This window comes from Cetorhinus maximus, chromosome 6 (assembly GCF_964194155.1).
Source record: "Cetorhinus maximus chromosome 6, sCetMax3.hap1.1, whole genome shotgun sequence".
In the NCBI taxonomy this organism is placed as follows: Eukaryota; Metazoa; Chordata; class Chondrichthyes; order Lamniformes; family Cetorhinidae; genus Cetorhinus; species Cetorhinus maximus.
Window position 1 is genome coordinate 93,212,368 of NC_135884.1, and position 24,092 is coordinate 93,236,459.

A 24,092-nucleotide genomic window follows, 5' to 3' on the forward strand; every position below is an offset into this window, starting at 1 on the left:
AGGGACCAGAGACAGAGCGAGAGGGACCAGAGACAGAGCGAGAGGGACCAGAGACAGAGCGAGAGGGACCAGAGACAGAGCGAGAGGGACCAGAGACAGAGCGAGGGGGACCAGAGACAGAGCGAGAGGGACCAGAGACAGAGCGAGAGGGACCAGAGACAGAGCGAGAGGGACCAGAGACAGAGCGAGAGGGACCAGAGGGAGAGCGAGTGGGACCAGCGACAGAGCGAGAGGGACCAGAAGGAGAGCGAGAGGGACCAGAGGGAGAACGAGAGGGACCAGAGGGAGAGCGAGAGGGACCAGAGCGAGAGCGAGAGGGACCAGAGCGAGAGCGAGAGGGACCAGAGACAGAGCGAGAGGGACCAGAGACAGAGCGAGAGGGACCAGAGACATAGCGAGAGGGACCAGAGACAGAGCGAGAGGGACCAGAGACAGAGCGAGAGGGACCAAAGACAGAGCGAGAGGGACCAGAGACAGAGCAAGAGGGACCAGAGAGAGAGAGAGAGGGACCAGAGAGAGAGAGAGAGGGACGAGAGAGAGAGCGAAAGGGACCAGAGACAGAGCGAGAGGGACCAGAGACAGAGCGAGAGGGACCAGAGACAGAGCGAGAGGGACCAGAGAGAGAGCGAGAGGGACCAGAGACAGAGCGAGAGGGACCAGAGACAGAGCGAGAGGGACCAGAGACAGAGCGAGAGACGAGGGAGAGAGAGAGAGAGGGACGAGGGAGAGAGCGAAAGGGACCAGAGGGAGAGCGAGAGGGACCAGAGGGAGAGCGAGAGGGACCAGAGGGAGGCAGAGAGGGACCGGAGGGAGAGCGACAGGGACCAGAGAGTGAGCGAGAGGGACCAGAGAGAGAGCGAGAGGGACCAGAGAGAGAGCGAGAGGGACCAGAGAGAGAGCGAGAGGGACCAGAGAGAGAGCAAGAGGGACCAGAGACAGAGAGAGAGGGACCGGAGTGAGAGCGAGAGGGACCAGAGGGAGATCGAGAGGGACCAGAGGGAGAGCGAGAGGGACCAGAGGGAGAGCGAGAGGGACCAGAGACAGAGCGAGAGGGACCAGACACAGAGCGAGAGAGACCAGTGACAGAGCGAGAGGGACCAGAGAGAATGCGAGAGCGACCAGAGAGTGGGAGCGAGAGGGACCAGAGACAGAGCGAGAGGGACCAGAGACAGAGCGAGAGGGACCAGAGACAGAGCGAGAGGGACCAGAGACAGAGCGAGAGGGACCAGAGACAGAGCGAGAGGGACCAGAGACAGAGCGAGAGGGACCAGAGACAGAGCGAGAGGGACCAGAGACAGAGCGAGAGGGACCAGAGAGAGAGCGAGAGGGACCAGAGACAGAGCGAGAGGGACCAGAGACAGAGCGAGAGGGACCAGAGACAGAGCGAGAGGGACCAGAGACAGAGCGAGGGACGAGGGAGAGAGAGAGAGAGGGACGAGGGAGAGAGCGAAAGGGACCAGAGGGAGAGCGAGAGGGACCAGAGGGAGAGCTAGAGGGACCAGAGGGAGACCGAGAGGGACCAGAGGGAGAGCGAGAGTGACCAGAGGGAGAGCGAGAGGGACCAGAGGGAGAGCGAGAGGGACCTCAGAGAGAGCGAGAGGGACCAGAGACAGAGCGAGAGGGACCAGAGACAGAGCGAGAGGGACCAGAGACAGAGCGAGAGGGACCAGAGACAGAGCGAGAGGGACCAGAGACAGAGCGAGAGGGACCAGAGACAGAGCGAGAGGGACCAGAGACAGAGCGAGAGGGACCCGAGACAGAGCGAGGGGGACCAGAGACATAGCGAGCGGGACCAGAGACAGAGCGAGAGGGACCAGAGACAGAGCGAGAGGGACCAGAGACAGAGCGAGAGGGACCAGAGGGAGAGCGAGAGGGACCAGCGACAGAGCGAGAGGGACCAGAGCGAGAGCGAGAGGGACCAGAGCGAGAGCGAGAGGGACCAGAGCCAGAGCGAGAGGGACCAGAGACATAGGGAGAGGGACCAGAGACAGAGCGAGAGGGACCAGAGACAGAGCGAGAGGGACCAGAGACAGAGCGAGAGGGACCAAAGACAGAGCGAGAGGGACCAGAGACAGAGCAAGAGGGACCAGAGAGAGAGAGAGAGGGACCAGAGAGAGAGAGAGAGGGACCAGAGAGAGAGCGAGAGGGACCAGAGAGAGAGCGAGAGGGACCAGAGACAGAGCGAGAGGGACCAGAGAGAGAGATAGAGCGACCAGAGGGATAGCGAGAGGGACCAGAGACAGAGCGAGAGGGAGCAGAGACAGAGCGAGAGGGACCAGAGACAGAGCGAGAGGGACCAGAGACAGAGCGAGAGGGACCAGAGACAGAGCGAGAGGGACGAGAGAAAATGCGAGAGGCACCAGAGGCAGAGAGATAGGGACCAGAGAGAGAGCAAGAGGGACCAGAGGGAGAGCGAGAGGGATCAGAGGGAAGCGAGAGGGACCAGAGGGAGAGCGAGAGGGACCAGAGACAGAGCGAGAGGGACCAGAGGGAGAGCGAGAGGGACCAGAGACAGAGCGAGAGGGACCAGAGGGAGAGCGAGAGGGACCAGAGGGAGAGCGAGAGGGACCAGAGGGAGAGTGAGAGGGACCAGAGGGAGAGAGAGAGGGACCAGAGAGTGAGCGAGAGGGACCAGAGAGAGAGCGAGAGGGACCAGAGAGAGAGCGAGAGGGACCAGAGAGAGAGCGAGAGGGACCAGAGAGAGAGCGAGAGGGACCAGAGAGAGAGCGAGAGGGACCAGAGACAGAGCGAGAGGGACCAGAGACAGATCGACAGGGACCAGAGAGAGTGCGAGAGGGACCAGAGACAGAGAGAGAGGGACCAGAGACAGAGCGAGAGGGACCAGAGGGAGATCGAGAGGGACCAGAGGGAGAGCGAGAGGGACCAGAGGGAGAGCGAGAGGGACCAGAGACAGAGCGAGAGGGACCAGAGACAGAGCGAGAGAGACCAGTGACAGAGCGAGAGGGACCAGAGAGAATGCGAGAGCGACCAGAGAGTGGGAGCGAGAGGGACCAGAGACAGAGCGAGAGGGACCAGAGACAGAGCGAGAGGGACCAGAGACAGAGCGAGAGGGACCAGAGACAGAGCGAGAGGGACCAGAGACAGAGCGAGAGGGACCAGAGACAGAGCGAGAGGGACCAGAGACAGAGCGAGAGGGACCAGAGAGAGAGCGAGAGGGACCAGAGACAGAGCGAGAGGGACCAGAGACAGAGCGAGAGGGACCAGAGACAGAGCGAGAGGGACCAGAGACAGAGCGAGGGACGAGGGAGAGAGAGAGAGAGAGGGACGAGGGAGAGCGCGAAAGGGACCAGAGGGAGAGCGAGAGGGACCAGAGGGAGAGCTAGAGGGACCAGAGGGAGACCGAGAGGGACCAGAGGGAGAGCGAGAGTGACCAGAGGGAGAGCGAGAGGGACCAGAGGGAGAGCGAGAGGGACCTCAGAGAGAGCGAGAGGGACCAGAGACAGAGCGAGAGGGACCAGAGACAGAGCGAGAGGGACCAGAGACAGAGCGAGAGGGACCAGAGACAGAGCGAGAGGGAACAGAGACAGAGCGAGAGGGAACAGAGACAGAGCGAGAGGGACCAGAGACAGAGCGAGAGGGACCAGAGACAGAGCGAGAGGGACCAGAGACAGAGCGAGAGGGACCAGAGACAGAGCGAGAGGGACCAGAGACAGAGCGAGAGGGACCAGAGACAGAGCGAGAGGGACCAGAGACAGAGCGAGAGGGACCAGAGACAGAGCGAGAGGGACCAGAGACAGAGCGAGAGGGACCCAAGACAGAGCGAGGGGGACCAGAGACAGAGCGAGCGGGACCAGAGACAGAGCGAGAGGGACCAGAGACAGAGTGAGAGGGACCAGAGGGAGAGCGAGAGGGACCAGCGACAGAGCGAGAGGGACAGGAGGGAGAGCGAGAAGGACCAGAGGGAGAGAAAGAGGGACCAGAGGGAGAGCGAGAGGGACCAGAGCGAGAGCGAGAGGGACCAGAGCCAGAGCGAGAGGGACCAGAGCCAGAGCGAGAGGGACCAGAGACATAGCGAGAGGGACCAGAGACAGAGCGAGAGGGACCAGAGACAGAGCGAGAGGGACCAGAGACAGAGCGAGAGGGACCAAAGACAGAGCGAGAGGGACCAGAGACAGAGCAAGAGGGACCAGAGAGAGAGAGAGAGGGACCAGAGAGAGAGAGAGAGGGACCAGAGAGAGAGCGAGAGGGACCAGAGAGAGAGCGAGAGGGACCAGAGACAGAGCGAGAGGGACCAGAGAGAGAGATAGAGCGACCAGAGGGATAGCGAGAGGGACCAGAGACAGAGCGAGAGGGAGCAGAGACAGAGCGAGAGGGACCAGAGACAGAGCGAGAGGGACCAGAGACAGAGCGAGAGGGACCAGAGACAGAGCGAGAGGGACGAGAGAAAATGCGAGAGGCACCAGAGACAGAGAGATAGGGACCAGAGAGAGAGCAAAAGGGACCAGAGGGAGAGCGAGAGGGATCAGAGGGGAAGCGAGAGGGACCAGAGGGAGAGCGAGAGGGACCAGAGACAGAGCGAGAGGGACCAGAGACAGAGCGAGAGGGACCAGAGGGAGAGCGAGAGGGACCAGCGACAGAGCGAGAGGGACCAGAGGGAGAGCGAGAGGGACCAGAGGGAGAGCGAGAGGGACCAGAGGGAGAGCGAGAGGGACCAGAGGGAGAGAGAGAGGGACCAGAGAGTGAGCGAGAGGGACCAGAGAGAGAGCGAGAGGGACCAGAGAGAGAGCGAGAGGGACCAGAGAGAGAGCGAGAGGGACCAGAGAGAGAGCGAGAGGAACCAGAGTGAGAGCGAGAGGGACCAGAGAGAGAGCGAGAGGGACCAGAGAGAGAGCGAGAGGGACCAGAGAGAGAGCGAGAGGGACCAGAGAGTGGGAGCGAGAGGGACCAGAGACAGAGCGAGAGGGACCAGAGACAAAGCGAGAGGGACCAGAGAGAGAGCGAGAGGGACCAGAGACAGAGCGAGAGGGACCAGAGACAGAGCGAGAGGGACCAGAGACAGAGCGAGAGGGACCAGAGACAGAGCGAGTGGGACCAGAGACAGAGCGAGAGGGACCAGAGAGAGTGCGAGAGGGACCAGAGACAGAGAGAGAGGGACCAGAGACAGAGCGAGAGGGACCAGAGGGAGAGCGAGAGGGACCAGAGACAGAGCGAGAGGGACCAGAGACAGAGCGAGAGAGACCAGCGACAGAGCGAGAGGGACCAGAGAGAATGCGAGAGCGACCAGAGAGTGGGAGCGAGAGGGACCAGAGACAGAGCGAGAGGGACCAGAGACAGAGAGAGAGGGACCAGAGTGAGAGCGAGAGGGACAAGAGAGAGAGCGAGAGGGACCAGAGAGACAGCGAGAGGGACCAGAGAGAGAGCGAGAGGGACCAGAGAGTGGGAGCGAGAGGGACCAGAGACAGAGCGAGAGGGACCAGAGAGAGAGCGAGAGGGACCAGAGAGAGAGCGAGAGGGACCAGAGAGAGAGCGAGAGGGACCAGAGACAGAGCGAGAGGGACCAGAGACAGAGCGAGAGGGACCAGAGACAGAGCGAGAGGGACCAGAGACAGATCGAGAGGGACCAGAGAGACGGCGAGAGGGACCCGAGACAGAGAGAGACGGACCAGAGACAGAGCGAGAGGGACCAGAGGGAGATGGAGAGGGACCAGAGGGAGAGCGAGAGGGACCAGAGACAGAGCGAGAGGGACCAGAGACAGAGCGAGAGGGACCAGAGACAGAGCGAGTGGGACCTGAGACAGAGCGAGAGGGACCAGAGAGAGTGCGAGAGGGACCAGAGACAGAGAGAGAGGGACCAGAGACAGAGCGAGAGGGACCAGAGGGAGAGCGAGAGGGACCAGAGACAGAGCGAGAGGGACCAGAGACAGAGCGAGAGAGACCAGCGACAGAGCGAGAGGGACCAGAGAGAATGCGAGAGCGACCAGAGAGTGGGAGCGAGAGGGACCAGAGACAGAGCGAGAGGGACCAGAGACAGAGAGAGAGGGACCAGAGTGAGAGCGAGAGGGACAAGAGAGAGAGCGAGAGGGACCAGAGAGACAGCGAGAGGGACCAGAGAGAGAGCGAGAGGGACCAGAGAGTGGGAGCGAGAGGGACCAGAGACAGAGCGAGAGGGACCAGAGAGAGAGCGAGAGGGACCAGAGAGAGAGCGAGAGGGACCAGAGAGAGAGCGAGAGGGACCAGAGACAGAGCGAGAGGGACCAGAGACAGAGCGAGAGGGACCAGAGACAGAGCGAGAGGGACCAGAGACAGATCGAGAGGGACCAGAGAGACGGCGAGAGGGACCCGAGACAGAGAGAGACGGACCAGAGACAGAGCGAGAGGGACCAGAGGGAGATCGAGAGGGACCAGAGGGAGAGCGAGAGGGACCAGAGACAGAGCGAGAGGGACCAGAGACAGAGCGAGAGAGACCAGCGACAGAGCGAGAGGGACCAGAGAGAATGCGAGAGCGACCAGAGAGTGGGAGCGAGAGGGACCAGAGACAGAGCGAGAGGGACCAGAGACAGAGCGAGAGGGACCAGAGACAGAGCGAGAGGGACCAGAGACAGAGCGAGACGGACCAGAGAGAGAGCGAGAGGGACCAGAGAGAGAGCGAGAGGGACCAGAGACAGAGCGAGAGGGACCAGAGACAGAGCGAGAGGGACCAGAGACAGAGCGAGAGGGACCAGAGACAGAGCGAGAGTGACCAGAGACAGAGCGAGGGACGAGGGAGAGAGAGAGAGAGGGACGAGGGAGAGAGCGAAAGGGACCAGAGGGAGAGCGAGAGGGACCAGAGGGAGAGCTAGAGGGACCAGAGGGAGACCGAGAGGGACCAGAGGGAGAGCGAGAGGGACCAGAGGGAGAGCGAGAGGGACCTCAGAGAGAGCGAGAGGGACCAGAGACAGAGCGAGAGGGACCAGAGACAGAGCGAGAGGGAGCAGAGACAGAGCGAGAGGGACCAGAGACAGAGCGAGAGGGACCAGAGACAGAGCGAGAGGGACCAGAGACAGAGCGAGAGGGACCAGAGACAGAGCGAGAGGGACCAGAGACAGAGCGAGAGGGACCAGAGACAGAGCGAGAGGGACCAGAGACAGAGCGAGAGGGACCAGAGACAGAGCGAGAGGGACCAGAGACAGAGCGAGAGGGACCAGAGACAGAGCGAGAGGGACCAGAGACAGAGCGAGAGGGACCAGAGACAGAGCGAGAGGGACCAGAGACAGAGCGAGGGGGACCAGAGACAGAGCGAGAGGGACCAGAGACAGAGCGAGAGGGACCAGAGGGAGAGCGAGTGGGACCAGCGACAGAGCGAGAGGGACCAGAAGGAGAGCGAGAGGGACCAGAGGGAGAACGAGAGGGACCAGAGGGAGAGCGAGAGGGACCAGAGCGAGAGCGAGAGGGACCAGAGCGAGAGCGAGAGGGACCAGAGACAGAGCGAGAGGGACCAGAGACATAGCGAGAGGGACCAGAGACAGAGCGAGAGGGACCAGAGACAGAGCGAGAGGGACCAAAGACAGAGCGAGAGGGACCAGAGACAGAGCAAGAGGGACCAGAGAGAGAGAGAGAGGGACCAGAGAGAGAGAGAGAAGGACGAGAGAGAGAGCGAAAGGGACCAGAGACAGAGCGAGAGGGACCAGAGACAGAGCGAGAGGGACCAGAGACAGAGCGAGAGGGACCAGAGAGAGAGCGAGAGGGACCAGAGACAGAGCGAGAGGGACCAGAGACAGAGCGAGAGGGACCAGAGACAGAGCGAGAGACGAGGGAGAGAGAGAGAGAGGGACGAGGGAGAGAGCGAAAGGGACCAGAGGGAGAGCGAGAGGGACCAGAGGGAGAGCGAGAGGGACCAGAGGGAGGCAGAGAGGGACCAGAGGGAGAGCGACAGGGACCAGAGAGTGAGCGAGAGGGACCAGAGAGAGAGCGAGAGGGACCAGAGAGAGAGCGAGAGGGACCAGAGAGAGAGCGAGAGGGACCAGAGAGAGAGCAAGAGGGACCAGAGACAGAGAGAGAGGGACCGGAGTGAGAGCGAGAGGGACCAGAGAGAGAGCGAGAGGGACCAGAGAGAGAGCGAGAGGGACCAGAGAGAGAGCGAGAGGGACCAGAGAGTGGGAGCGAGAGGGACCAGAGACAGAGCGAGAGGGACCAGAGACAGAGCGAGAGGGACCAGAGACTAAGCGAGAGGGACCAGAGACAGAGCGCGAGGGACCAGAGAGATTGCGAGAGGGACCAGAGACAGAGAGAGAGGGACCAGAGACAGAGCGAGAGGGACCAGAGGGATATCGAGAGGGACCAGAGGGAGAGCGAGAGCGACCAGAGACAGAGCGAGAGGGACCAGAGACAGAGCAAGAGAGACCAGCGACAGAGCGAGAGGGACCAGAGAGAATGCGAGAGGGACCAGAGAGTGGGAGCGAGAGGGACCAGAGACAGAGCGAGAGGGACCAAAGACAGAGCGAGAGGGACCAGAGACAGAGCGAGAGGGACCAGAGAGAGAGAGAGAGGGACCAGAGACAGAGCAAGAGGGACCAGAGACAGAGCGAGGGACGAGGGAGAGAGAGAGAGAGGGACGAGGGAGAGAGCGAAAGGGACCAGAGGGAGAGCGAGAGGGACCAGACGGAGAGCTAGAGGGACCAGAGGGAGACCGAGAGGGACCAGAGGGAGAGCGAGAGGGACCAGAGGGAGAGCGAGAGGGACCTCAGAGAGAGCGAGAGGGACCAGAGACAGAGCGAGAGGGACCAGAGACAGAGCGAGAGGGACCAGAGACAGAGCGAGAGGGACCAGAGACAGAGCGAGAGGGACCAGAGACAGAGCGAGAGGGACCATAGACAGAGCGAGAGGGACCGGATACAGAGCGAGAGGGACCGGAGACAGAGCGAGAGGGACCGGAGACAGAGCGAGAGGGACCGGAGAAGAAGCGAGAGGGACCAGAGACAGAGCGAGAGGGACCAGAGAGAGAGCGAGAGGGACCAGAGAGAGAGCGAGAGGGACCAGAGAGAGAGCGAGAGGGACGAGAGACAGAGCGAGAGGGACCAGAGACAGAGCGAGAGGGAACAGAGACAGATCGAGAGGGACCAGAGAGAGTGCGAGAGGGACCAGAGACAGAGAGAGAGGGACCAGAGACAGAGCGAGAGGGACCAGAGGGAGATCGAGAGGGACCAGAGGGAGAGCGAGAGGGACCAGAGACAGAGCGAGAGGGACCAGAGACAGAGCGAGAGGGACCAGCGACAGAGCGAGAGGGACCAGAGAGAATGCGAGAGCGAACAGAGAGTGGGAGCGAGAGGGACCAGAGACAGAGCGAGAGGGACCAGAGACAGAGCGAGAGGGACCAGAGACAGAGCGAGAGGGACCAGAGACAGAGCGAGAGGGACCAGAGACAGAGCGAGAGGGACCAGAGACAGAGCGAGAGGGACCAGAGACAGAGCGAGAGTGACCAGAGACAGAGCGAGGGACGAGGGAGAGAGAGAGAGAGGGACGAGGGAGAGAGCGAAAGGGACCAGAGGGAGAGCGAGAGGGACCAGAGGGAGAGCTAGAGGGACCAGAGGGAGACCGAGAGGGACCAGAGGGAGAGCGAGAGGGACCAGAGGGAGAGCGAGAGGGACCTCAGAGAGAGCGAGAGGGACCAGAGACAGAGCGAGAGGGACCAGAGACAGAGCGAGAGGGAGCAGAGACAGAGCGAGAGGGACCAGAGACAGAGCGAGAGGGACCAGAGACAGAGCGAGAGGGACCAGAGACAGAGCGAGAGGGACCAGATACAGAGCGAGAGGGACCAGAGACAGAGCGAGAGGGACCAGAGACAGAGCGAGAGGGACCAGAGACAGAGCGAGAGGGACCAGAGACAGAGCGAGAGGGACCAGAGACAGAGCGAGAGGGACCAGAGACAGAGCGAGAGGGACCAGAGACAGAGCGAGAGGGACCAGAGACAGACCGAGAGGGACCAGAGACAGAGCGAGGGGGACCAGAGACAGAGCGAGAGGGACCAGAGACAGAGCGAGAGGGACCAGAGACAGAGCGAGAGGGACCAGAGACAGAGCGAGAGGGACCAGAGGGAGAGCGAGTGGGACCAGCGACAGAGCGAGAGGGACCAGAAGGAGAGCGAGAGGGACCAGAGGGAGAACGAGAGGGACCAGAGGGAGAGCGAGAGGGACCAGAGCGAGAGCGAGAGGGACCAGAGCGAGAGCGAGAGGGACCAGAGACAGAGCGAGAGGGACCAGAGACATAGCGAGAGGGACCAGAGACAGAGCGAGAGGGACCAGAGACAGAGCGAGAGGGACCAAAGACAGAGCGAGAGGGACCAGAGACAGAGCGAGAGGGACCAGAGACATAGCGAGAGGGACCAGAGACAGAGCGAGAGGGACCAGAGACAGAGCGAGAGGGACCAAAGACAGAGCGAGAGGGACCAGAGAGAGAGCGAGAGGGACCAGAGACAGAGCGAGAGGGACCAGAAGGAGAGCGAGAGGGACCAGAGGGAGAACGAGAGGGACCAGAGGGAGAGCGAGAGGGACCAGAGAGAGAGAGAGAGGGACCAGAGAGAGAGAGAGAGGGACGAGAGAGAGAGCGAAAGGGACCAGAGACAGAGCGAGAGGGACCAGAGACAGAGCGAGAGGGACCAGAGACAGAGCGAGAGGGACCAGAGAGAGAGCGAGAGGGACCAGAGACAGAGCGAGAGGGACCAGAGACAGAGCGAGAGGGACCAGAGACAGAGCGAGAGACGAGGGAGAGAGAGAGAGAGGGACGAGGGAGAGAGCGAAAGGGACCAGAGGGAGAGCGAGAGGGACCAGAGGGAGAGCGAGAGGGACCAGAGGGAGGCAGAGAGGGACCAGAGGGAGAGCGACAGGGACCAGAGAGTGAGCGAGAGGGACCAGAGAGAGAGCGAGAGGGACCAGAGAGAGAGCGAGAGGGACCAGAGAGAGAGCGAGAGGGAACAGAGACAGAGCAAGAGGGACCAGAGACAGAGAGAGAGGGACCGGAGTGAGAGCGAGAGGGACCAGAGAGAGAGCGAGAGGGACCAGAGAGAGAGCGAGAGGGACCAGAGAGAGAGCGAGAGGGACCAGAGAGTGGGAGCGAGAGGGACCAGAGACAGAGCGAGAGGGACCAGAGACAGAGCGAGAGGGACCAGAGACTAAGCGAGAGGGACCAGAGACAGAGCGCGAGGGACCAGAGAGATTGCGAGAGGGACCAGAGACAGAGAGAGAGGGACCAGAGACAGAGCGAGAGGGACCAGAGGGATATCGAGAGGGACCAGAGGGAGAGCGAGAGCGACCAGAGACAGAGCGAGAGGGACCAGAGACAGAGCAAGAGAGACCAGCGACAGAGCGAGAGGGACCAGAGAGAATGCGAGAGGGACCAGAGAGTGGGAGCGAGAGGGACCAGAGACAGAGCGAGAGGGACCAGAGACAGAGCGAGAGGGACCAGAGACAGAGCGAGAGGGACCAGAGAGAGAGAGAGAGGGACCAGAGACAGAGCAAGAGGGACCAGAGACAGAGCGAGGGACGAGGGAGAGAGAGAGAGAGGGACGAGGGAGAGAGCGAAAGGGACCAGAGGGAGAGCGAGAGGGACCAGACGGAGAGCTAGAGGGACCAGAGGGAGACCGAGAGGGACCAGAGGGAGAGCGAGAGGGACCAGAGACAGAGCGAGAGGGACCAGAGACAGAGCGAGAGGGACCAGAGACAGAGCGAGAGGGACCAGAGACAGAGCGAGAGGGACCAGAGACAGAGCGAGAGGGACCATAGACAGAGCGAGAGGGACCAGATACAGAGCGAGAGGGACCGGAGACAGAGCGAGAGGGACCGGAGACAGAGCGAGAGGGACCGGAGAAGAAGCGAGAGGGACCAGAGACAGAGCGAGAGGGACCAGAGAGAGAGCGAGAGGGACCAGAGAGAGAGCGAGAGGGACCAGAGAGAGAGCGAGAGGGACGAGAGACAGAGCGAGAGGGACCAGAGACAGAGCGAGAGGGACCAGAGACAGATCGAGAGGGACCAGAGAGAGTGCGAGAGGGACCAGAGACAGAGAGAGAGGGACCAGAGACAGAGCGAGAGGGACCAGAGGGAGATCGAGAGGGACCAGAGGGAGAGCGAGAGGGACCAGAGACAGAGCGAGAGGGACCAGAGACAGAGCGAGAGGGACCAGCGACAGAGCGAGAGGGACCAGAGAGAATGCGAGAGCGAACAGAGAGTGGGAGCGAGAGGGACCAGAGACAGAGCGAGAGGGACCAGAGACATAGCGAGAGGGACCAGAGATAGAGCGAGAGACGAGGGAGACAGAGAGAGAGGGACGAGGGAGAGAGCGATAGGGACGAGAGGGAGAGCGAGAGGGACCAGAGACAGAGCGAGAGGGACCAGAGACAGAGCGAGAGGGACCAGAGACAGAGCGAGAGGGACCAGAGACAGAGCGAGAGGGACCAGAGACAGAGCGAGAGGGACCAGAGACAGAGCGAGAGGGACCAGAGACAGAGCGAGGGACGAGGGAGAGAGAGAGAGAGGGACGAGGGAGAGAGCGAAAGGGACCAGAGGGAGAGCGAGAGGGACCAGAGGGAGAACTAGAGGTACCAGAGGGAGACCGAGAGGGACCAGAGGGAGAGCGAGAGGGACCAGAGGGAGAGCGAGAGGGACCTCAGAGAGAGCGAGAGGGACCAGAGACAGAGCGAGAGGGACCAGTTACAGAGCGAGAGGGACCAGAGACAGAGCGAGAGGGACCAGAGACAGAGCGAGAGGGACCAGAGACAGAGCCAGAGGGACCAGAGACAGAGCCAGAGGGACCAGAGACAGAGCGAGAGGGACCAGAGACTGAGCGAGAGGGACCAGAGACATATCGAGAGGGACCAGAGAGAGAGCGAGAGGGACCATAGAGAGAGCGAGAGGGACCAGAGACAAAGCGAGAGGGACCAGAGACAGAGCGAGAGGGACCAGAGACAGAGCGAGAGGGACCAGAGACAGAGAGAGAGGGACCAGAGAGTGAGCGAGAGGGACCAGAGGGAGAGCGAGAGGGACCAGAGAGTGAGCGAGAGGGACCAGAGACAGAGCGAGATGGACCAGAGACAGAGCGAGAGGGACCAGAGAGAATGCGAGAGCCACCAGAGACAGAGAGAGAGGGACCAGAGAGAGAGCGAGAGGGACCAGAGAGAGAGCGAGAGGGACCAGAGGGAGAGCGAGAGGGACCAGAGGGAGAGCGAGAGGGACCAGCGACAGAGCGAGAGTGACCAGAGGGAGAGCGAGAGGGACCAGAGAGAGAGGGACCAGAGGGAGAGCGAGAGGGACCAGAGGGAGAGCGAGAGGGACCAGAGCGAGAGCGAGAGGGACCAGAGACAGAGCGAGAGGGACCAGAGACAGAGCGAGAGGGACCAGAGACAGAGCGAGAGGGACCAGAGACAGAGCGAGAGGGACCAGAGGGAGAGCGAGAGGGACCAGAGAGAGAGCGAGAGGGACCAGAGACAGAGCGAGAGGGACCAGAGACAGAGCGAGAGGGACCAGAGACAGATCGAGAGGGACCAGAGAGAGAGCGAGAGGGACCATGGTGAGAGCGAGAGGGACCAGAGACAAAGCGAGAGGGACCAGAGACAGAGCGAGAGGGCGCAGAGAGAGAGCGAGAGGGCTCAGAGAGAGAGCGACAGGGCCCAGAGAGAGAGCGAGAGGGCCCAGAGAGAGAGCGACAGGGCCCAGAGAGAGAGCGAGAGGGCCCAGAGACAGAGCGAGAGGGACCAGAGACAGAGCGAGAGGGACCAGAGACAGAGCGAGAGGGACCAGAGGCAGAGCGAGAGAGACCAGAGGGAGAGCGAGAGAGACCAGAGGGAGAGCGAGAGGGACCAGAGGGAGAGCGAGAGGGACCAGAGACAGAGTGAGAGGGACCAGAGACAGAGCGAGAGGGACCAGAGACAGAGACAGAGAGACCAGAAACAGAGGTGGAAAGACCAGGGTCAGAGAGTGACAGACCAGAGACAGAGAGAGAGCGACCAGAGAGTGACAGACAGAGGGACCAGGGAGGGAGAGAGAGAGAGAGAGAGAGAGAGAGAGGCCAGAGAGGGAGAAAAAGACCAGAGAGGGGGAGAGGCCAGAGAGAGAGACCAGAGAGAGTGGCCAGAGAGAGAGAGTGAGCAGAAAGTGGGGGAGAGAGAGAAATACCAGAGAGAGAGGGGAACCAGAGACAGAGAGAGGGGGACCAGAGACAGAGACAGAGACCGAGAGAGAGAGACCAGAGAGAGAGAGACAGAGACCAGAGAGAGAGGATAGAGATGAGAGAGAGGATAGAGACGAGAGTGTGAGACAGAGTGAAAGACAGAGAGAAAGATGAGAGACAGAGACCAGAGACACAGGCAGAGAGAGAGAGAAATAACGAGTGACTGAGAGGGAGAGAGAGAGCAGAGTGAGTGAGAGAGACCAGAGAGTGAGAGATAGTGAGAGAGAGACCAGAGACAGAGAGAGATGGTCCAGAAACAGAGAGAGAGAGTGACCAGAGAGAGAGAGAGTGACCAGAGAGAGAGAGAGTGACCAGAGAGAGAGAGTGACCAGAGAGAGAGAGTGACCAGAGAGACCAGAGAGGCCAGAGAGAGAGAGAGAGGCCAGAGAGAGAGAGAGTCCGACCAGAGAGAGAGGGAAAGACCAGAGAGAGAGGGAGAGTCCAGAGAGGATGAGGCCAGAGAGGGAGAGGCCAGAGAGGGAGGGAAAGAGACAGGCCAGAGAGAGAGACCAGAGAGAGAGTGGCCAGAGAGTGAAAGAGAGTGAGAGAGACAGAGAGACCAGAGAGAGTTAAAAAGACCACAGGGACAGGGAGAGAGAGAGACCAGGGACAGAGAGACTAGAGAGAGAGAGAGAGAGAGAGACCAGAAAGAGAGAGAGACCAGAGAGAGAGACCAGAGAGAGAGGGAAAGACCAGAGAGAGAGGGAGAGGCCAGAGCGGGAGGGAGAGACACAGGCCAGAGAGAGAGACCAGAGAGAGAGAGAGAGAGAGAGACCAGAGAGAGAGAGAGAGACAGAGACGAGAGAGAGAGGATAGAGATGAGAGAGAGGATAGAGACGAGAGTGTGAGACAGAGTGAAAGACAGAGAGAAAGATGAGAGACAGAGAGACCAGAGGGAGAGACAGAGACAGAGAGCTAGAGAGACCAGAGACAGAGAGCGAGAGAGACCAGAGACAGAGAGCGAGAGACCAGAGACAGAGAGCGAGAGAGGACAGAGAGCGAGAGAGGACAGAGACAGAGAGCGAGAGAGACCAGAGACAGAGAGCGAGAGAGACCAGAGACAGAGAGCGAGAGAGACCAGAGACAGAGAGCGAGAGAGGACAGAGAGCGAGAGACCAGAGACAGAGAGCGAGAGAGGACAGAGAGCGAGAGAGGACAGAGACAGAGAGCGAGAGAGGACAGAGACAGAGAGCGAGAGTGACCAGAGACAGAGAGCGAGAGAGACCAGAGACAGAGAGCGAGAGAGACCAGAGACAGAGAGCGAGAGACCAGAGACAGAGAGCGAGAGAGGACAGAGAGCGAGAGAGGACAGAGAGCGAGAGAGACCAGAGACAGAGAGCGAGAGAGACCAGAGACAGAGAGCGAGAGAGGACAGAGAGCGAGAGACCAGAGACAGAGAGCGAGAGAGGACAGAGCGCGAGAGAGGACAGAGACAGAGAGCGAGAGAGACCAGAGACAGAGAGCGAGAGAGACCAGAGACAGAGAGCGAGAGAGGACAGAGAGCGAGAGAGGACAGAGAGCGAGAGAGGACCGAGAGCGAGAGCGAGAGAGACCAGAGACAGAGAGCGAGAGAGACCAGAGACAGAGAGCGAGAGAGACCAGAGACAGAGAGCGAGAGAGACCAGAGAGCGAGAGCGAGAGAGACCAGAGACAGAGAGCGAGAGAGACCAGAGACAGAGAGCGAGAGAGACCAGAGACAGAGAGAGACCAGAGACAGAGAGCGAGAGAGACCAGAGACAGAGAGCGAGAGAGACCAGAGACAGAGAGGGACCAGAGACAGAGAGAAAGAGAGAGAGAGTGAGGGACCAGATAGAGAGAGAGAGAGCGAGAGAAAGAGAGAGAGACCAGAGAGAGAGAGAGAGACCAGAGAGTGAGAGAGAGAGAGAGACCAGAGAGAGGGACCAGGGAGGGAGAGAGAGAGAGAGCGACCAGAGACAGAGATGGTCCAGAAACAGAGAGAGAGAGAGAGAGAGTGACCAGAGAGACCAGACAGAGAGGCCAGAGAGAGAGAGAGAGAGAGAGAGAGGCCAGAGAGGGAGAAAGAGACCAGAGAGACAGAGAGAGAGACCAGGGTGAGAGAGACCAGAGAGAGAGAGAGAGAGACCAGAGAGGGAAAGACCAGAGAGAGGGAGAGGCCAGAGAGAGAGACCAGAGAGAGAGAGGCCAGAGAGAGAGAGCAGAAAGTGGGAGAGAGAGAGAAAGACCAGAGAGAGAGAGGGACCAGAGACAGAGAGAGAGGGACCAGAGACAGAGAGAGGGAGACCGGAGACAGAGACAGTGACACCAGAGACAGAGAGAGAGAGACCAGAGAGAGAGAAAAAGAACGAGTGACTGAGAGGGAGAGAGAGAGCAGAGTGAGTGAGAGAGAGACCAGAGAGTGAGAGACAGTGAGAGAGAGAGAAAGACCAGAGAGAGAGAGAGAGAGAGAGAAAGAGAGAGAGAGAGAGACCAGAGACAGAGAGAGACGGTCCAGAAACAGAGAGAGAGTGACCAGAGAGAGAGAGAGGCCAGAGAGAGAGAGAGACCCGAATGTGGGAGAGAGAGAGAAACCAGAGAGAGAGAGATAGAGACCAGAGAGAGAGAGAGACAGAGACGAGAGAGAGACAGTGAGAGACCAGAGAGAGAGACCAGAGAGAGAGACAGCGAGAGAGAGAGAGAGAGAGAAACAGAGACCAGAGACAGAGAGAGAGAGACCAGAGACAGAGAGAGAGAGACCACAGAGTGAAAGCGAGAGAGAGAGACCACAGAGTGAGAGAGAGAGAGACCAGAGAGAGGAGAGACCAGAGAGAGATAAAGAGACCAGAGACAGGGAGAGAGAGAGAGAGAGACCAGGGACAGAGAGACAGAGAGAGAGAGAGACCGACCAAAGAGAGAGAGAGAGAGAGAGACCAGAGAGAGAGGGAGAGGCCAGAGACAGAGTGAGAGACCAGAGAGAGACAAGAGAGACAGAGAGAGACACGAGGGAGACAGAGAGAGAGAAAGAGAGAGACCAGAGAGAGAGAGAGAGAGAGAGAGGCCAGAGAGAGAGAGAGATTCCAGAGAGGGAGAGAGAGACCAGAGACAGAGAGAGACAGACTAGAGACAGAGAGAGAGGGAGACCAGAGACAGAGAGAGAGACCAGAGACAGAGAGAGAGAGAGAGACCAGAGACAGAGAGAGAGAGAGAGAGAGAGAGACCAGAGACAGAGAGAGACCAGAGACAGAGAGAGAGAGAGTGAGGGACCAGAGAGAGAGAGAGACCAGAGACAGAGAGACCAGAGACAGAGAGAGAGAGAGAGAGAGAGAGACCAGAGAGAGAGAGAGAGAGAGAGACCAGAGACAGAGAGAGAGACGAGAGAGAGAGACCAGAGACAGAGAGAGAGAGAGAGAGAGACCAGAGACAGAGAGAGACCAGAGACAGAGAGAGAGAGAGAGTGAGGAACCAGAGAGAGAGAGAGACCAGAGACAGAGAGACCAGAGACAGAGAGAGAGAGAGAGAGAGAGAGAGACCAGAGAGAGAGAGAGAGAGAGAGAGACCAGAGAGAGGACCAGAGAGAGATAGAGGGACCAGAGAGAGAGGAGACCAGAGAGAGAGACAGAGAGAGAGAGACCAGAGAGAGAGAGACCAGAGAGAGAGACCAGAGAGAGAGAGAGACCAGAGAGAGAGAGAGAGACCAGAGAGAGAGAGACCAGAGAGAGAGAGACCAGAGAGTCCAGAGAGGGAGGCCAGAGAGAGAGAGAGAGAGAGACCAGAGAGAGAGAGAGAGACCAGAAACAGAGACAGAAAGAGAGGGACCAGAGACAGACAAAGAGACCAGAGACAGAGAGGGAGAGACCAGAGACAGAGAGAGAGACCAGAGACAGAGAGCGAGAGACCAGAGACAGAGAGAGAGAGACCAGAGACAGAGAGCGAGAGAGACCAGAGCGAGAGAGAGAGAGAGAGACCAGGGAGTGAGAGAGAGAGAGAGACCAGAGAGAGGGACCAGAGAGAGACCAGAGAGAGGGACCAGAGAGAGACCAGAGAGAGGGACCAGAGAGAGACCAGACAGAGAGAAAGAGAGATAGAGTGACCAGAGAGAGAGAGACCAGAGAGAGAGAGAGAAAGAGAGTGTGAACAGAGTGAGAGAGAGAGGCCAGAGAGAAGCCAGAGAGAGAGAGAAAGAGAGAGAGGGAGAAAGAGAGAGAGACCAGAGACAGAGAGAGACCAGAGACAGAGAGCGAGAGAGACCAGAGAGAGAGAGAGAGAGAGAGAGAGACCAGAGAGTGAGAGAGAGAGAGAGAGAGACCAGGGAGTGAGAGAGAGCGAGAGAGAGACCAGAGAGAGGGACCAGAGACCAGAGAGAGGGACCAGAGAGAGAGAAAGAGAGATAGAGTGACCAGAGAGAGAGAGAAGCCAGAGAAAGAGAGACCAGAGAGAGAGAGAGAGTGAGAGAGAAGCCAGAGAGAGAGAGAGATGGTCCAGAAACAGAGAGAGAGAGAGAGAGGCCAGAGAGAAGCCAGAGAGAGAGAGAAAGAGAGAGAGAGAGAGAAAGAGAGAGAGAGTGAGAGACCAGAGACAGAGAGAGATGGTCCAGAAACAAAGAGAGAGAGAGAGAGAGAGTGACCAGAGAGAGAGAGAGAGAGAGAAAGACCAGACAGAGACCAGAAAGACCAGAGAGAGAGAAAGAGAGACTAGAGAGAGAGATAGAGAGAGAGAGATGGAGAGGACCAGGGAGCGAGAAAAAGAGAGAGCCGGACAGACAGGCAGAGTGGGAAAGGTGAGAGAGAGACAATGTGGGAAAGGCAAGGAAGAGAGAGAGAGAGAGAGTCAGACAGAGTGTGAAAGAAGAGAGAGAGATAGAGAGAGAGAGAGAAAAAGATATGAAGTGGGAAAGGATAGCAAGCAAAAATTTGAGCTGAGTTTCAAGACTGCTGGTGGTGAGATCCAGAAGCTGTGTTATTCTGGGCTTGTTTGGGTGATTTAGTGTTACCTAATTTGCATTTATATAGTATATCTGTTAAATTCGACGATTTAGTTTATTGTGCCTATTATTCCAGCTAGGAATGCACAGTGCTGCACATGTACGATAAAGTATTTCAACTTGTAGATTGTTTTTTCTGGGCAACAAATGTCCAAAGGAACATAACTCCACCTTTGACATCAGATTTCTATGGGAACCCATGATTCACTTAAAATTATTTCACTTAAAGTCTCGATTTTCATGAACAATACCTCAACTTTAAGTGAAGACTTACTGTACTGAGGGAGTGCTGCACTGTTGGAACTGCATTTTTTTTGGAGGAGATGTTAAATCTAGGATCTATCTGCCCACAGGTTGATGTAAAAGGTCCCATGGTCCTATTGCGAAGAAGAGTAGGAGAGTTATCCTCGGTGCCTTGGCCAATTTTTATCCCTCAACCAACATTTGCAAAAGAGAGAATCTGGCTGTTATCATATCATTGCTTTTGGGAGCCTGCTGTGTGCAGATTGTCTGCCTCTTTTTTTCCAACAGTGACTACAATTCAAAAGTACTTAATTAGTAGTAAAGTACTTTGGGATGTCATGAGGTTATTAAAGTCACTATATAAATGCAAGTTTTTCTTTCATTGTACAATTCTGCCAAGTCTTTCTGTACTCTCAGCAACACAGCAGGGTAAATCTGAGAGATACTGGTCTGTGTTACGGATGTGGCTAGTTATATGTTGACATGCCAGCTAATACAAATACATATTCACGGGGAGTGCAAGTCAAGGATAGATTCAGATGGTCATGCGATGGTTATACTGATGCAGCTGCTACTTTGAGGTTTACATGCTGTAAATTGTAGAGAATATCCAGTTCTGTATTAGGAGTGCCATTGCACACAAGAGCACACACTATACCATGACATTCATTATGGTAAAAGACATGTCACTTGTGCGTGGCTCTATCGGCTCTTGGTTCCCTAAACACAAATGGTTGTCAAGGCATCTTGATGAGTATAGTGTTCCCTTTGGGAGAAAAGTCAAAGGTAACAGTTGAAAGAGCGACAAGAGTTTTGGAAGGCACATCACTGCTCGTAAACTCGTGAGACACAGAGAACTGAATGGAATGTCACCTGCATTCGGGATGAAAAGAACAACTTACAATCCATAATAAATAAGGGAATCTTGGAGTACAGCCGGAATATTCAGAATGCTTGATCAATATTTGTCCAACATTTGCTGTTCCTTCATTGTCACTAAGCCAAAGTCCTGAAACTCCCCATTCAACAGTACCCGTGGCAGTACCTACATCATGTGGACTGCAACACTTCAAGATGACCAACCACCTAACTCTCAAGGGCCACTTGACAATAAATGCTAGTTTTGCCAACTATACCCATATCTGTAGAATTAACCAAAAATAAATACAGAAGTTGTGGAAATTTCATTCTCATAAGAACATTAAATTGAAATACTGTACTGGCCCCACCAGAGAATTCAGAAAGCAAGCAGAGGGTAGCAAACCTTCATCCACATTTTGGGATTCACTAAGTGGCCACCATGATCGATACTGAGTAGGCACAACAGTTAGGCTACTCAAGCCATTCGAAACACTATATACATGGACTGGAATAACTATGTACACGAGTCAGATAAGCTCCATGTCTATGGGTTGGACTAGCCCTGGGCACACATGAGCTGGACTAGCCCCAGATCCATGGGCAGGAATGGCCCTGCATGAACAGGCGTGATAAAACTATTTCAGTTTTGACATTTGAAGAAGGTACTTTTCACCCTTCAACTTCTTTTCCTCATCTGGAAAAATTTCTAAAACTCCCCTTCACATCACTTTCTTCAGCCTCCGATATCCTGGGTATTAATGGTAGATGATGACTGACACAGTATGGGAGGTTTGTGGAGCGTTAGTTTGGGCTTGGGTATTTGTCTCCATATACTGACCACCAGCACTTTTTCCAAATTATGAGAGGCTGTGCAATAAGTGTTTAACATAAGAAAATGAAAGAAAGACTTGCATTTATATAGCACTTTTCATGACTAGCAGACATCTCAAAGCACTTAACAGCCAATGAAGTACTTTTGAAATGTAGTCACTGTTGTAATGTAGGAAATGCAATAGCTAATATGCCCACAGTTAGCTCCCAGAAATGGCGACATGATAATGACCACACAATCAATTTTTGTGATCTTGGTTTAGTGATAAATATTGGCCAGGATACCTGGGACAGCTCCCCTGCTATTATTCCAAATAGTGCCATGAGATCCTTTAGGGGCACCCAAGAGGGCAGACGAGGCCTTGGTTTAACATCTCATCTGAGAGATGGCACTGGAGTATCAGCCTTGTTATTTGTGCTCAAGTCCTTGAGTGGGACTTGAACCACAACCTTCTAATTCAGAAAATGCTACCAACTGAGCCATGGTGGACACACAAGGTACAATGAGAATGAACTGGACTGGATTGTGTAAGGAAGGGGACAAGACACGGCATGGTTTACTTTCCAGAAACTGCAACCCCTGGTACAATAACCTTGAATTTTCCTCCTAGTTACAATCAGATCTTCCAGTAGGGCTGCCCTATCAAGTTTACGCCCTGGTTCCAGCCTATGTCTGGAGCGGTCATCATTGTAATAGAGAGGGTGGGTGCTGGACCATTGATTATACTCAGTCAGGGAGGTTTGGGCAAGAGCTGAAGTAGTGTCATTCCGCCCCCAACCGACAGAGGTCAGTAAGCATCACGCTCAATTGCATAGTGCAACTTTGGCTGTTCAACATCCCTCTGTAGTTCTGCAGATCTCCTGAATTTGCAGCAGGCCAGGAAAATCCCAACAGAATTTCATTGCCTCGGAAAGTTTCAAAATTGGAATTGCTTATAATGCACTGATACTGCTTTATGCAAATTGCCCATTAAACTTTAACACCTTCCCTCCCTTTTACCGATCGACCCCATGTGACCCATGGTAATGCTGGAGGCCAGGGATAATGGGCTGTTGCAGTTGATGCTACTGGGAGGCATACAATGGGGGAATACATGATATAATATTCATCACCTTCAATTATAATATCATTTGTTTGTATTAGGAAACCATATGATATACACTTAGATCACTTCACCAGCATAACTAGTGAAGGCATTCAGAGCCCCTAGACTGCACATATTTTCCCATGAGATTATGGTTCATCATCATCAATTCGGATCAGTGGAAGGATTTATAACACCTGGTCCAGAGACAGAGTCACTGCTTCCGGGTTTGAAATGACCATTTGCATGGAATGTAACCCAGCCTTAATGCAAAATGGGGCCGAGCCTAAAAGGACAGTGTACTCCAGCCATGTGAAAGATTTAAATAGAGCAAACATATAATTATACATGAAAAAAAGAACCTGCAAACAGACTGTGCACACTAAATGCCAATTCTAGTCAATGATGTGTTGCAAGGGAGCCTGTTAGTTGACGTCAAGGCAAGCACATCTGTTCCACTATTTCACTCAATAAGTATAGCAGAAACAGGAGGCTCCTGCAATGCGATTATTTCATAAACAGATTTTTAAAGTGTATGTAAACACCCAGTTCAGCATATATCCTTAAAGTCACCTTGAATGATTGCTAAATCCTTTGGAGTTAAGTCTGGTGGGTGAAAAATGCAGTGAAGGATAGTGTTGCAGTACACAATGCCTGCCATCAGAGGTCCCCACAGCATCAGCCCTACTCGCCAGCAGCATCTAGTGACAGATGCTGGAAACTGCAGGGAGGAGATGTGCCAAATCTCAAACTGGCTAAGCCCCAGAACCTGACATTCATTTTGGAGCCTGCCAGTTTTGTAATGCCTTCATACTAAGTGGTTCTAGAAACTTTGGAACATAAAAGACCACATAGGGCCACGTGGTTCATATAGATAGTTTGAGCTCCGAAACTGCCATATTGTATTTCTTCTATTCTTCAATAACTCCTTTCACCAAAAGCTATCCAGCTCCCTCTTACAATTGTTCACTCTCCTCAGCCAGTCTGTTTCATACATTCACTATCCTTTGTAAAGTATTTAAATCTAAATCCAAAATGAATCTAAATCCTCGATTCCCTCTTCTGAGTACTTGTCTATTCCCCTGATTACAGAGTTTGTCATTGTATCAGGATATTGGATTTAGTTTACCTGTTCCCCATGGAATCTCAGAGCTTCCTTTCTCAAACCTTGCCCAGTCTCCTGGGGGGAAGACTCTGGTGTAGTGGTAATGTCACTGTACCAGTAATCCAGGGACCCAGGCTAATGCTCTGGGGACATGGGTTCAAATCCCACCATGGTAGCTGGTGGAATTTGAGTTTAGTTAATAAGTCTGGAATATATCTCAGCAATGGTGACCATGAAACTGATTGTCATAAAAAACCCATTTGGTTTGCTAATGTCCTTTAGGGAAGGGAATCTGCCAGACCTGGTCTGGCCTACATGTGCCTCCAGACCCACAGCAATGTGGTTGACTCTTAACTGCCATCTGAAATGACCGAGCAAGGTTAGTTCAAGGGCAATTAGGGCTGGGAAACAAATGCTGGCCTTGCCAGCAATGCCCAGATGAAGAATGAAGAAAATAAACACTATTTTGTCAATGTGGTTCTGCTATTTGAATCTTCCAATTTCCTATCATCTAACTGAGATGACTTTAAAATAATTTATGTAATGTGCAAACACTGATTCATGAGACACTCTGGTAATCTCCATCTTCCATTTTGTTCTAGTTCCATGTAAACCCACCCTCTGACTGAACAATTTCAGATCCACTTCAGCAAGCTATCCCCACCCCACTCACATTCTGATCTACTGTGTGCTAGAATTTGTTAAATTCTACACATACAGGTCCTGAAATTCTGCAGGCCTGATTGTTAGACCACAGCTGCCATGCCAGTGGCTCCCCCCAACATCGAGCCTGCCAGACGGTGTGTGGTTACAGCCATTTCAATGAGGCAGGTTGATGCCACTACCTCCCAATCTTCCCCTCCCCCCACACCCA

The 24,092-nt window shown here is 56.0% G+C and overlaps 1 protein-coding gene across 2 annotated transcripts in view; it reads right to left on the reverse strand.

Moving 5' to 3' along the window:
• The window catches only part of LOC144681924 (guanine nucleotide-binding protein G(o) subunit alpha), a 379,243-nt gene that overhangs the window by 96,616 nt on the left and 258,535 nt on the right, over window positions 1-24,092 (reverse strand). The window lies entirely within an intron of this gene.